At 39.3% G+C, this 12,412-nt stretch overlaps 1 long non-coding RNA gene across 2 annotated transcripts; it reads left to right on the top strand.

Annotated features, from left to right (window-relative positions):
* The first annotated feature begins 287 nt into the window (after positions 1-287).
* Positions 288-7,177, top strand: LOC107184384. 2 transcript variants are annotated; one of them, XR_001515212.1, is made up of 2 exons: positions 288-416; positions 5,461-7,177. It is a non-coding gene; the product is annotated as an uncharacterized LOC107184384 (long non-coding RNA). The 2 variants fall into 2 exon arrangements; XR_001515213.1 differs by lacking the exon at positions 288-416 and adding an exon at positions 5,043-5,154.
* The last annotated feature ends 5,235 nt before the right edge of the window (positions 7,178-12,412 follow it).

Raw genomic sequence — 12,412 nt, 5'->3', positions numbered from 1 at the left:
TAATAATTCTAATCAATACACCTAATTAACTAGAAATGATAAGGGTGACTGAATACAAAGTTTTATAAAGAAAAGTAGTAGAAGGTTTGGAGAAAAGGAATTAGGAAAGGAGTTTTATGTGTTGTCAAGCTGGCTAAGACTGGAATTTCTTTGTCTTTTTAATATTTTAAGATCAAAAGTACACTAGTACAAAATTAAAATTTTGGAGGAGGCAGATCCAAGTTGGCATAGGTGGACTCTGAGCTCACTGAACGCATTGAATGTACATCTATCTTTAGAGAAAATCCTCCAGAGAGACACTGTGAACCAACTGAAGAACAGCTTCTGTATAACAAGAGAGGGACCAGATTGAGAAAGTTGGGGAACCACTAGGGCTCTTGGGGAGCTGAGGGAACAAACCAGGACTGGAGAAAATGGTGAGTACTATTGCTTACGTTTCCCTTGAATGTGGATAGCAGGTGGGAGCTCCATCCATATTCTCTGACCAACCTGCCAGGCACTGTAGCGCATCCCCAGCCACCCTTCCTGGAGCCAGATCCAGCAAAAACTGGAGGGTGCTAGAGCAGGCATACAAGGGGTCCTTTTACCCGGAGATTGTTCCAGCAGGTGCAGCAGGGCAATGCTTGCAGGACCACTGGGATGCATGCTAGTGGGGCTCCTCCCTCTGGAGAGAGTGCAGGGCTAGAAAGGCACTGCAGCAGCCGCAGGCAGGACTGTCCTGTCCAGAGAAAGAGCAGAGACAGTGGAGCAGCACTGCCCCTCCTGGAGAGAGTACAGAGTTGGCTAAAGCGTTGCCATAATTCATGCAGGACTGCCCTGTCCAGAGAGAGTGGAGACAGTGGGGCAATGCTACACATGTACCTGGGGCTGCCCAATTCAAGAACGTTTGGAGCTTTATTTAGACAGAAAATTAAGGAAATAATGGCCTTAAATGCCACTTTAGACCACTTTGACTTGATAGACATTTATAGAGCATTTCATCTAAAAACTGCATATTACACATTTTCTCAAGTGCACATGGAACATTTTTCAGAATATATCACATACTAACCTACAAAACAAGCCTCAGTAAATCAAAGAAGAATGAAATTATATCAAGCATATTTTCTGAACACATTGCATGAAACTAGAAATCAACTACAGGAAGAAAACCCCACAAAATACAGGGAGATTAAACAACCAACACATCAAGAAGGAAATAAAAATCTACCTTGAGAACTGAAAATGAAAGCACAATCTTGCATAATATATGGGATGCAGCAAAAATGGTTACAAGAGGAGAGTTTTCAGCTATACAGGTCCACTTCAAGAAGCAGGAAAATCCTCAAGAATCTAGAAAAATAGGAATAAACAAAACCCAAAGTAAGTAAAAGGAAGAAAATAATAAAGATCAGAGTGGAAATAGAAAAATAGAAAAAAAATTAGTGAAACTAAGAACTGCTTCTTTAAAGGAATTAATCAACCTGATAAGATGCTAGCAAGACTCATCAAGCAAAACAGAATAAAAGTAATCTCTCCTCTTTTATTTCTAATTTTAACCAACACCACAGAGATAAGGATCACTAAAGAATACTACAAACAAATATATGCTAACAAATTCAACAATCTAGAAAAAATGGATAAATTTCCAAAAACCTACAACCTTCCAAGACTTAAACCAGCAAAAATTCCAGGAAATCTCAACAGACCAATTACTAGCAATAAAATTGAAGCAATAATAAAAAACTCCCAAGAAACAAAAGCCCAGCACCAGATGGCTTCACAGATGAATTCTATCAAATCTTTAAAGAAGAGTTAGTACCTATCCTTCTCAACTTATTTCAAAAAATTGAAGAGGATGGAACATTTCCAAACTCATTCTATGAAGTCAGCATTACCCAGATACTCAAACCAGACAAAGATACTACCAAAAAAAAAAAAAAAAATTACAGTTCAATATTGCTGATGAACACAGATGTCAAAATTTTCAAGCAAAATACTAGCAAACTGAATTCAACAATACATTAAAAGTACTATACACCACAATCAACCAGGAATTATGCCAGGGATACAAGGGTGGTTCAACTTCTGTAAAATAATTAATGTGATTCATCAAATCAACTAAACTAAGGATAACAAAACAGAAACAGACTCATAGATACAGAGAACAAACTGATAGTTGCAGATTGGAGGAGGAAAGGGGATCAGGGTAAAGAAGTTGGACGGATGATGAAGTACAAATTGATAGTCACTGATGTAAAGTACAGCACAGGAAGTATAGTCAACAATACTGTAATAAATCCGTATAGTGCCAGGTGGGTACCAGATTTATCAGGGAGTTTACTTCGTAAATTATATAAATGTCTAACCACCATACTGTACACCTGAAGCTAATATAGAATAGTGAATGCCCATTTTAATTGGAAAATGATTTTTATAATATTTCATTTTATTAAATTATCTCAATCAATATAGAAAAATCATTTGAAAAAAATTCAATATCTATTTATGATAAAAACTCTAAACAAAGTGGGTATGAAAGAACTTAACCTGAACTCAATAAAGGCTATATATGACAAGTAACAGCTAACACCATACTCGGTGGCAAAAAGCTGAAAGCTTTTCCTCTAAGATCAGGGAGAAGGATGCCCACTCTCACCACTATTATTCAATGTAGCATTGGAAGTTTTTAGCCATAAAGAAATAAAAGGCATTCGAATTTGAAAGAAAGAAGTAAATCTGTTACTATATGCAGAAGACATGACACTATACATAGAAAACCTCAAAATAATAGACTATAGTAAAGTAGCGGGATATACAATTATATACAAAAAAATGCCACATCCCAATACACTAGTAACAAACAATCAGAAGGAGAAATTAAGAAAACAATCCCATTTATGACTGCATAAAAAAGTATAAACTATCTAGGAATAAATTTAAACAAGCTGGTAAAAGGTCTGTACTCTGAAAACTGTAAGACATTGAGTAGAACAGGAAAAAACGTAAGTATAATTCCATGCTCATGGCTTGGAAGGATTAATTCAAGTGATCATACTACCCAAAGAAATCTCCTGATTCAATGCAATTCTTATCAAAATACCCGTGACATTCTTCTCTGAACTAGAAGAAATAATCCCAAAATTTATATGGAACCACAGAAGACCACTAATAGCCAAAGCAATCTTGAAAAAGAGAACGAAGTTGGAGGTATCAAGCTCCCTGATTTGAAACTATACTACAAAGCTATAATAATCAAAACAGATACACATCAATGGATCTAACAGAGAGACCAGAAATAAACCCTTGCTTATATGGTCTAATGTATGGCAAAGGGGGTAACAATATACAATGGAGTAAGGGCAGTCTTTTCAAGAAGTGGTATTGGGAAAATTGGACAGATACATGCAAAACAATGAAACTGAACCACTATTTTATACCATAAACAAAAAAACCCACATATATATGGCCCGAAACCATAAAACTCCTGAAAGAAAGCATAGTAAACTATTTGACATGAGTTTGCATAATATCCTTTTGTATACGTCCCCTTAAGCAAGGGAAACAAATGTGACTTTATCCAACTACAAAGCTTCTGCACAATGAAGGAAATGATCAACGAAACAAAAAACCACCTTCTGAATGGAAGACTGTATTTGCAAGTGATATATCTACTAAAGAATAATATGCAAAATGTATAAGAAATGCATAAATCTCAACACCCCAAAACAATCCAGTCCAAAAATGGGCAGAGGCATGGACAGTGTGGCTCAGTGGTTGAGTGCTGACCTATGAACCTGGAGATCATGTTTCCATTCCTCATTACGGCACATGTCTGGGTTGCAGGCTCGATCCCCAGAAGGGGTTGTGCAGGAGGCAGCCAATCACTGCTTCTCTCTCATCATTGATGTTTCTATCTCCCTCCCTCTCTGAAATCAATAAAAAAATTTTTTAAAAAAAATTGGCAGAGGACTTGAAAAGAAATGTTATCCAAAGAAGACATACAGATAGCCAACAGACATATGAAAAGATGTTACTAATCATCAGGGAAATGCATATCAAAACCAAAATGAGATACCACCTGACACCTGTGAGAGTGGCTGTTATCAAAAAGCATGTTTTGGTGAGGATGTGGAGAAAAGAGAACCCTGTGCACTGTTGATGGGACTGCAAATTGGTGTAGTCACTATGGACAACAGTAGGGAGATTTCTCAAAAATTTAAAAATATATATACCATACAACCTAGTAATACCAGTTCTGGGTATTTATCTGAAGAAAATGAAACAATTCAGAAAGACATGCACCCCAAAGTGTATTGCTGCATTATTTACAGTAGCCAAGATGTGATATGATGTCCATTGACAGAAGAATGGATGAAGACTATATATATATGTACACACACACACACACGTATATAATAGATTATATATTATGAAGCAATAAAAGAAATCTTACCATTTGTAACAATGTGGATTCATCTAGAACATTATGCTAAGTGAAATGTCAGACAGAAAGACAAATACCTTAAGGCTTCACTTATACGTGGAATCTAAAAAACAAAAGGAATAGTTGCCAACAGGGAGGGTGTGGGAGGATCGGTGAAGGTGAAAGGGAATATAATCAGTAATATTGTGGTAAGTTTGCACAATGTCAGATGATTACTGTAATTGGCGGGGTGGTCACATTGTAAGGCATAAAGATGTTGAATCACTATATTGTACCCCCAAAACTAATGTAACTAATATAACAGTGTGCTTACTTTCAAAAGTTAAATTTTTTTCTGTTAAAAGTTTTCTTGGACTATTGGCCTACCTTTGATAAGAGATTATAAAAGTCTATTTACACTTAAGTCATGTATATGGGCAGCAAAGATTTTTTTCTTAAAATAATTTAGTGTGCCTCATGTTGTCTTTATCAGGTCTTTGATTACTTAAGAATATCCAGTCTTTTTAATATATAAAGAGCTAAGTTTTGTTCACTACTGTGTAACTCTGTATTTCCCTTAAAATAAAGTATTATTTTAAAATGATCTATGATCTTATTTAATAAAATATTCAAATCTTTTGACATTTTTCCCAAATTAAGTTGTAAATGATACTTCTCTGACTTCTAACTAACATTTTAATTTCCTAGAGGGCCCCTGGAAAAATCTTAAAGGATTTGTCTTTCAGCTGGTAAGATAGTAAAATAATTATGTTTATTTGATATATTAAATTACATAAGAAGCATTATCAAATAAGAACTGATGCTAAACCTCCTTTGGTTATATTTGTATAGATGCATGTTATTAAAATGTGTTCTAGAAATTTGATAAAAGTCCTAGAAATCTGATATGTCCTGGTATAATGTTATCAGTTGTAATTCCAGATATTATCTTAAAATATTATATATCAATCAAGTTTCCTTGTCAATTCCCTTATAATGAATTCTCATCAGATCTTTAACCAAGGCATTTTTTGCCTTTTGTCTTTTACATACAGTTATTATTTTACTCTGAAGCTTTGGCAAAAGTGGGATTCATGGAAAGGACCCTACCAAGTCCTCTTGGCCACTGATACAGCTGCGCTCCACCTGCCGTATGGTCCTGTGCAAACGCTGCAGGAGGCCTCAAAACCAAATCGACCGGGAAGAGAAGTAGCTGACATCGAGGGAGACTGCTTCCTCCCTGTAGTCAGATCAAGGAATGGAAGTCACATTTCTTCCCAGGCGTCCTTCCCCCTCTGGCCCTTTTACAGCCTAATTCTTTGAAGGTCTGTTAAATGTTTTTATCCATCTTTTGCCTTGATATGACCTGGAAATATAATGCTATTGTTCACATATCTCAGGCCGCTGCAAAATGGATTATTCAACCTCCAAACGATTGTTGGACTTGCCACGATACTGGTGATCCTGTAGTTCTGCTTGTCCCAAAACTTTTCCCTGTTTGTCAATGCCTCACTTTCTCTGGAACAAACTCAGCCTCCCTGTTTTCATGTCAGACTCCCTTACCCTGGGTGTCGTTTTCCTGTCTCTGGTTAACAGCCCGGGGAACCTATATCCAGGCTCTGTCCTCCAGAAAAAAGGGGGTGGGGGCAGACAAGGCAAGGGTCAATGTGCAGACCCTTAAGTTTACTGGCCTCCATGGCTGTCGCCTTCCCAGTCCCAAGGCAGACTCAAATGGGAAGTCTCAGGAGGCATTCATGATTCAAGATGAGCTTCCTCTGGCAGATCCCTACTTCCCTGGCCAGGAGAAAATGCATGTGAGGCTACGATCAGGAACCTCTTCTTAACTCTTGAAGATACTGGACAACCTGCTGCTAAAACAAGAGCTGCCCAACAAAAACTCCTTTGACTCTCTGGCCAAAGTTGTTCTTGATGATATGATAGCCCTTGATTCTGTTTTAGCTGAGAAGGGAGGTGTTTGTGCTGTGGCCCACATCACTTAGATTGACATTTCTGGGGAAGGTGTCACTCACCTACCTAAGATCACTAACTAAACCAGCTGGCTTCAAAAACTGACTTTGATTGATGTGGGGATCATGGCTCTGAAGTGCACTCCAGGTACTGGAATTACCTTGCTTAGGGCATCTCCCTAGTGCACTGTTCTCTCTCAAAAGCTTTAAATGCATGTTCACAGCACTAATCACCAAGCAAATTATCTCCCTGAAACTGGAACATCAGAAAAGAAATGAACAGAATGAGTAACAAAGAATGTGAGCCCGACATTATGACCAACCTGTGAATACTAGTGGATCACACAGAGGTTCAGCAAAAAAAAAAAAAAAAAAGAGTGCAGAGTAGCTGGGAGCAGCACTAACGCCTTAAGTTTTGATTACATCTCACAGTTAACTCTGATCAAAGAGGGGAGGAGGGGCAAATTGTTTAAAAAAAAAAAGACAACAGGGCCAAAATGGAGTCACTTATGTTAAGCCTCATGTCACCAAACCAAGACTGAGTTGCAGTTTTTTTCCTAGAAATGGAATCTTAAACCAGTCCACCAAGAATCGCCTGATCAGCACTAATGAGGGAATCTGCCTGCTGGACCCCTGCCCTCTTCTAGGAAGGTAACCTTGCAACAGCCAACTCACTCTTTGCCAAATATAACGTCTTTGTCCCCGTTCCCTTCCGCCTACAAGTCTTCCATTTCATCCAGCTTCATGGAGCTCCTTTCTATGCTGCCAGACTCATGAATCACTGAATAAAGCCAATACGATTTTTTAAATTTACTCATTTGAATTTTGTTTCTTTTAAAACTTAAGAATCCAGGATGAAAAGGTACTGTTTATTGATAAGGGGCCAATATCCAAGAAATTGGATACTGTAAGTTTAATGGGCGTTTTAAAAGTAAAATGATTTTAAAAATAGGCATATGGGTACAAAATAAATTCAATCCTTTCTAAATTACTGTGACTTGGAGAAACATGCAAAGGATACTCCAAAAATAATAAAGAGTATTAAATTTTGTTTGTGATTTCTACTTTCAAAAGTAAGACTATATATGTTATTAATCCTCAGCCAAGGATATTTTTCCAGTGATTTTAGAGAGAGTGAAAGGGAGGGAGGAAGGAGAGAGAGAGACATCAATGGGTTGCCTCCCACATGCGCCCCAACTGGGGCTGGGTATTGAACGTGCAACCCAGGTACATTTCTTGACCAGGATTTGAATCCATGATCCTTCAGTGCGATGGCCAACACTCTAACCACTGAGCAACACTGGCCAGGGAAAGAATACTTCAATGTTTCTATCAAACAAGTCCCTTCCGCTGCAGTTTGACAAAACAAGTCCCTTTTTAAATTAGAGCTTAAAGACCACTATTTTAATAGTTTACTTATTTTTCTGAATAAATATTACATATTTATAAAAATGTACACACTAGTACAACGAGGAATTTACTATTCTCAGGAAAGCGTAGGGCTTTAGGTACATTTCTTCCTTAGAACTTCCTTAATTAAAAGAAGTTCATCTCTGAGGTGTATTCATTATAGAAAAAATGGATTCATTATTATAAGTGAAATTTGTATTAAACAGTTTTTCCAAAGAATTGACTACGGTGCTAATAGCTTTGTTTATGTTAACAATAAAATTATCATTTAATGGGAAAGAAAAATTGTAGGTAATTAAAGACCAAAGTAATACACTACATTTTTCAGCAATTAATTGATAACTTGCTTACCATGGGCTGTCTAACAATTAACCAGGGAAACATTGCTAGGAAATAGGAAGCATAAATGCAAATAGGTTCTGGATTTATTCTTTTCTAATCCATTTACCACATTATCTAATCTGGCATAAGCAGAAACCCTCCTGGAAAGATTAATATTCAAGAACACCTCTGAAACTTCTGGTTTAGTGAGCCCTAATTGTTTTGGCAACAGAAGTTGTTAGAGCAAGGAGTTTCTAGGGATAGTTCTCATCCATCACAGGAGTCTGAACAAGAAAAGGAGAAAAAAGAGTTTTCTAGATATTGCTCTGTGTGTTATGGATTGGCAGCTCTCAATAATGCTCTTGATCAGGGTGAATATTGGTGTACACATGCTCACATACCCACAAGTGGCTGGGGCCATGTGTGGTTACAGATGCCATATCTAAATATCACCACCATGAACTAAATTATAGAACAATCAACCTGAATAACGAACTGAAGACTAGTTGAATAGACATCTTATAACCAAGGTTCTATAGAAAAAGCCACTTCAAGAAGGGCGGAGACGCGGAAAGGGAGGGCCCCATACCCGCATGCTTCTGCTAAGAATCCAGAGGGATATCTGAGCTGCAGAAGTCCCCCTTGAAGAACATGGGGTCTCAACCCCATGCTGGGCTCCCTGGCCCAGAGCCAGGAAGAGGCACCCACATAACATCTGGTTGTGAAAATCACCTGGGAATCTGTCTGCTAGAAACCCAGGTGCCCTCTTAAAGGGCCAATGCACAAAATTCACAGCCACTAACACTGGGATCCAGTGGAGGGAAGGTGAATTAGAGCAGACTGTAGTCATGTGAGGACATAGTGGGTCGTGTGCCTCCAGAGAAAGAACTGAAGAAAGAGCGACCAGGGTCCCTGTACCAAGTCCCTTGCCCTCACTGCCCACATCCCACTCTCCCAGCCCCCTGTTACTCCATCCAGCCAAGCTCATGCCCTGCAGAGGAGTCTGATTCCTGAGCCTTTGTGAAGGGATCTTGAGGGCAAACACAAAAGAGTCAGACAATTGTGTGGCTCTGGGGCAGGGGCCAATTTCCTGCCCCCACCACCTCCCAGAGTAGCAGTGCCCCACACCTATGGGAGATCTACCAGCCCCGCCAGGGAGAACAACTAACTCCACCCTCCCGATACCTGGTGGCCCTGCCCTGCTCAGCTTGCACTCTACAGTACTGTCAGTGGCTGTGCCTGCCTGGTTCCATGGTGCAAAAGACTCTCCAGGGGATGTGCACTCTGCATACCCTCTTCCATGGTGCTGAAGTCTTTCCAGGAGATCTGGGCAGTCTCTGAGAAAAACTGGATTGTATGGCTCTTGGGTGGGTCTATTCTTCCCTTGCTTACCAGCCCAGCTTCATTGTTCCTGAGCAGGGCCGTCCCTTCACATGGCCAAACCTTGGTCTGTTTGGGCATGATGAACTCTGCTGGCCTCACCCTGACAATTCCCTGAGACTCTGTCCCACCACAGCATTCTGAGGCACACAGTAGGTGGTAGGTGACCTTGGTGCACCCAGTGGCCTCAGATCCAGCACTGGCACCAAGCTTGAACCGGTATCAATCTGGTAAACACCACTGGCTCCTACCAGGTCACTCACTGAACCTCCATCACGCAACTCACAAACTCTCAGAAGCTGTTTCAGTGAATGAGCCTAAGAAGCAAGTGAAGATGGATCTCAATGAGTCTTGGGCCTTTTGCCGACCTGTGCCTGGGCTCGGTGATGGTAACCAGCGTTGGTGTGCAGTTTCATTGCACACCAAGGCCCAGAAGAGACAACCACAAACTATGGATCACTTTTTTGCTCCAAAGAGGTAGCCCAGGGCTGGTCACAGGCAGCACCTGACATTGACCTGCACTGGAGTCCCTCCCTAGTGGCCCTAGAACCAACACCCAGTGGGATTCAGATCTCATCAGAACATGACCTAATTAGTTCCATGAGAGATCTTGGCAGGCACCAGACCCTGTTGGAGCAAAGTCAGCTTTGTAGAATGAGCCCCTGCACAATAGCTCATACATTATGGACAGGATCAATCCTCATAGGTAACCAGAGGGGCAACCCCACCTACATATGGGACTAAAGCAATCAAGACTCAACTACACCAGGAGGGCTCACCCACACAAGGGACATTCCTGGAGCACCCAGCTCAGGAAAACAGCCCTGCAAGACACCTACTATATAAGCCACCATACCAAGACTGAGAAGCATAGCACAGAGACAAATACAGAGAATCCAAAATGCAGAGAAAAAGAAATATGTGTCAAGTGAAAGATCAGGAGAAATCCCCCTCCAACCCCCCACTCTCCCCCCAAAAAATAAACAAAATGGAGGCAAGCAAGTTACCATATACAGATTTCAAGACAATGGTTGTAAGGATGCTCAAGGAACTTAGTGAGAACTTGAACACAGAGATAGCAATAATAAAAAGTGGCAAAGAAATCATAAAAAATAACCAGTCAGAAATGAAGAACACCATATCTGAAATGAAGAATATAGTAGGGAATCAAAAGCTGGCTAAATGAAGAAGAGAATCAAATCAGGGCTTTGGAAGACAATTATGCAGAAAACACCCAATCAGAGCAGCAAAGAGCAATTTTTAAAAATGTGAACAGTCTAAGGGACTTCTGGGACACCACCATAACATGTGCTTAAATGATGGTACCAGAAGGAGAGAGCGAGCGAGGTTTGAGAACCTATTTAAAGAAATAAAGGCTAAAAAATTCCCTAACCTGGTGAAGGAAAAAGACACACATGCCCAGGAAACACAGAGTGTCTCAAATACAGTGAAGCCAGAGAGGCCCAAGACACATCATAATTAAAATTGCAAAGGCCAAACACAGAAACAGAATCTTAGAAGAAGCAAGAGAAAGAAAGCAAGTTACTAAAAGGGAGTTCCTAGAAAACTGTGAGCTTATTTCTCAACAGAAACATTTCAGGCCAGAAGGGATTAACATAAAATATTCAAAGTGATGAAAAGCAAGGACCTACAACCAAGAATACTCTATCCAGCAAGGCTAGCAATTGAAATTGAAGGTGAAATAAAGAGCCTCCCAGACAAGAAAAAACTAAAGGGTTCATTAATACCAAACCAGTATTATAAGAAATGCTAAACGGTCTTCTTTAAGAAGAAAAAAGAGAACCACAGTTATAAAGAATAAAATGGCAATAAATTTGTACCTGTCAATAATCACTTTAAATATAAACTGATTAAATGGTCCAATCAAATGACATAGGGTAGCTGAAGATATAAGAAAACATGACCCATATTTATGTGGTCTATAAGAGACCCAATTCAGGATGAAATATACACAAAGACTGAAAGTAAAGATATGGAAAATATATTGCATGGAAATGGAAATGGAAAAAAAAGCTGGAGTAGCAATACTTGTAGCAGATAAAATAGACTTTAAAACAAAGGTTATAGTAAGAGACAAAGAAGGATATTACATAATGATAAAGTGGTCATTCCAACAAGAGGATATAACCTTTGCAAACATGTATGCACCCAACATAAGAGCATCTAAATTTTTTAAAATATATATTTTATTGATTTTTTACAGAGAGGAAGGGAGAGGGATAGAGAGTCAGAAACATCGATGAGAGAGAGACATCGATGAGAGAGAAACATCGATCAGCTGCCTCCTGCACACTCCCCACTGGGTATGTGCCCGCAACCATGGTCCATGCCCTTGAATGGACTCGAACCTGAGACCCTTGAGTCCGTAGGCCGACGCTCTATCCACTGAGCCAAACCAGTTAGGGCAAGAGCATCTAAATTTATAAAGCAAATATTGATGGACATAGAAAGATTAACAGTAATACAACTATAGTAGGGGCTTTTAACACCCCATTGACATCAAAAGATAGATCTTCCAGATAAAAATCAACAAGGAAACAGTGTCCTTAAATGACACACTAGACCAGATAAATTTAATTGATATTTGCAGAGCAGTTCACGCCAAAGCAGAATATACATTCTTTTAAAGTGCTCATGAAACATTTTTTAGTGTAGACCACATGTTAGAACACAAAACAAGTCTAAATTAATTCAAGAAGATCAAAATTTTATTTCCTGTGAATGGGGTCCATGATCTTTATTTGGTCTCATAAAATGTTGAAGACTCAACCAACTGTACAAGTCTTCAATTAGTTAATCTGACGTTCAACTACTTGGGAGGAGGAAAATATCTAGATCAGGCTTCCTCAACTTCAGCACTAATTATATTTTTGATATCTGGAGTGTGTGTGTGTGTGTGTGTGTGTGT

Source organism: Myotis davidii, unplaced genomic scaffold (assembly GCF_000327345.1).
Source record: "Myotis davidii unplaced genomic scaffold, ASM32734v1 scaffold725, whole genome shotgun sequence".
In the NCBI taxonomy this organism is placed as follows: Eukaryota; Metazoa; Chordata; class Mammalia; order Chiroptera; family Vespertilionidae; genus Myotis; species Myotis davidii.
This window is presented reverse-complemented; position numbering and strand designations above follow the sequence as displayed.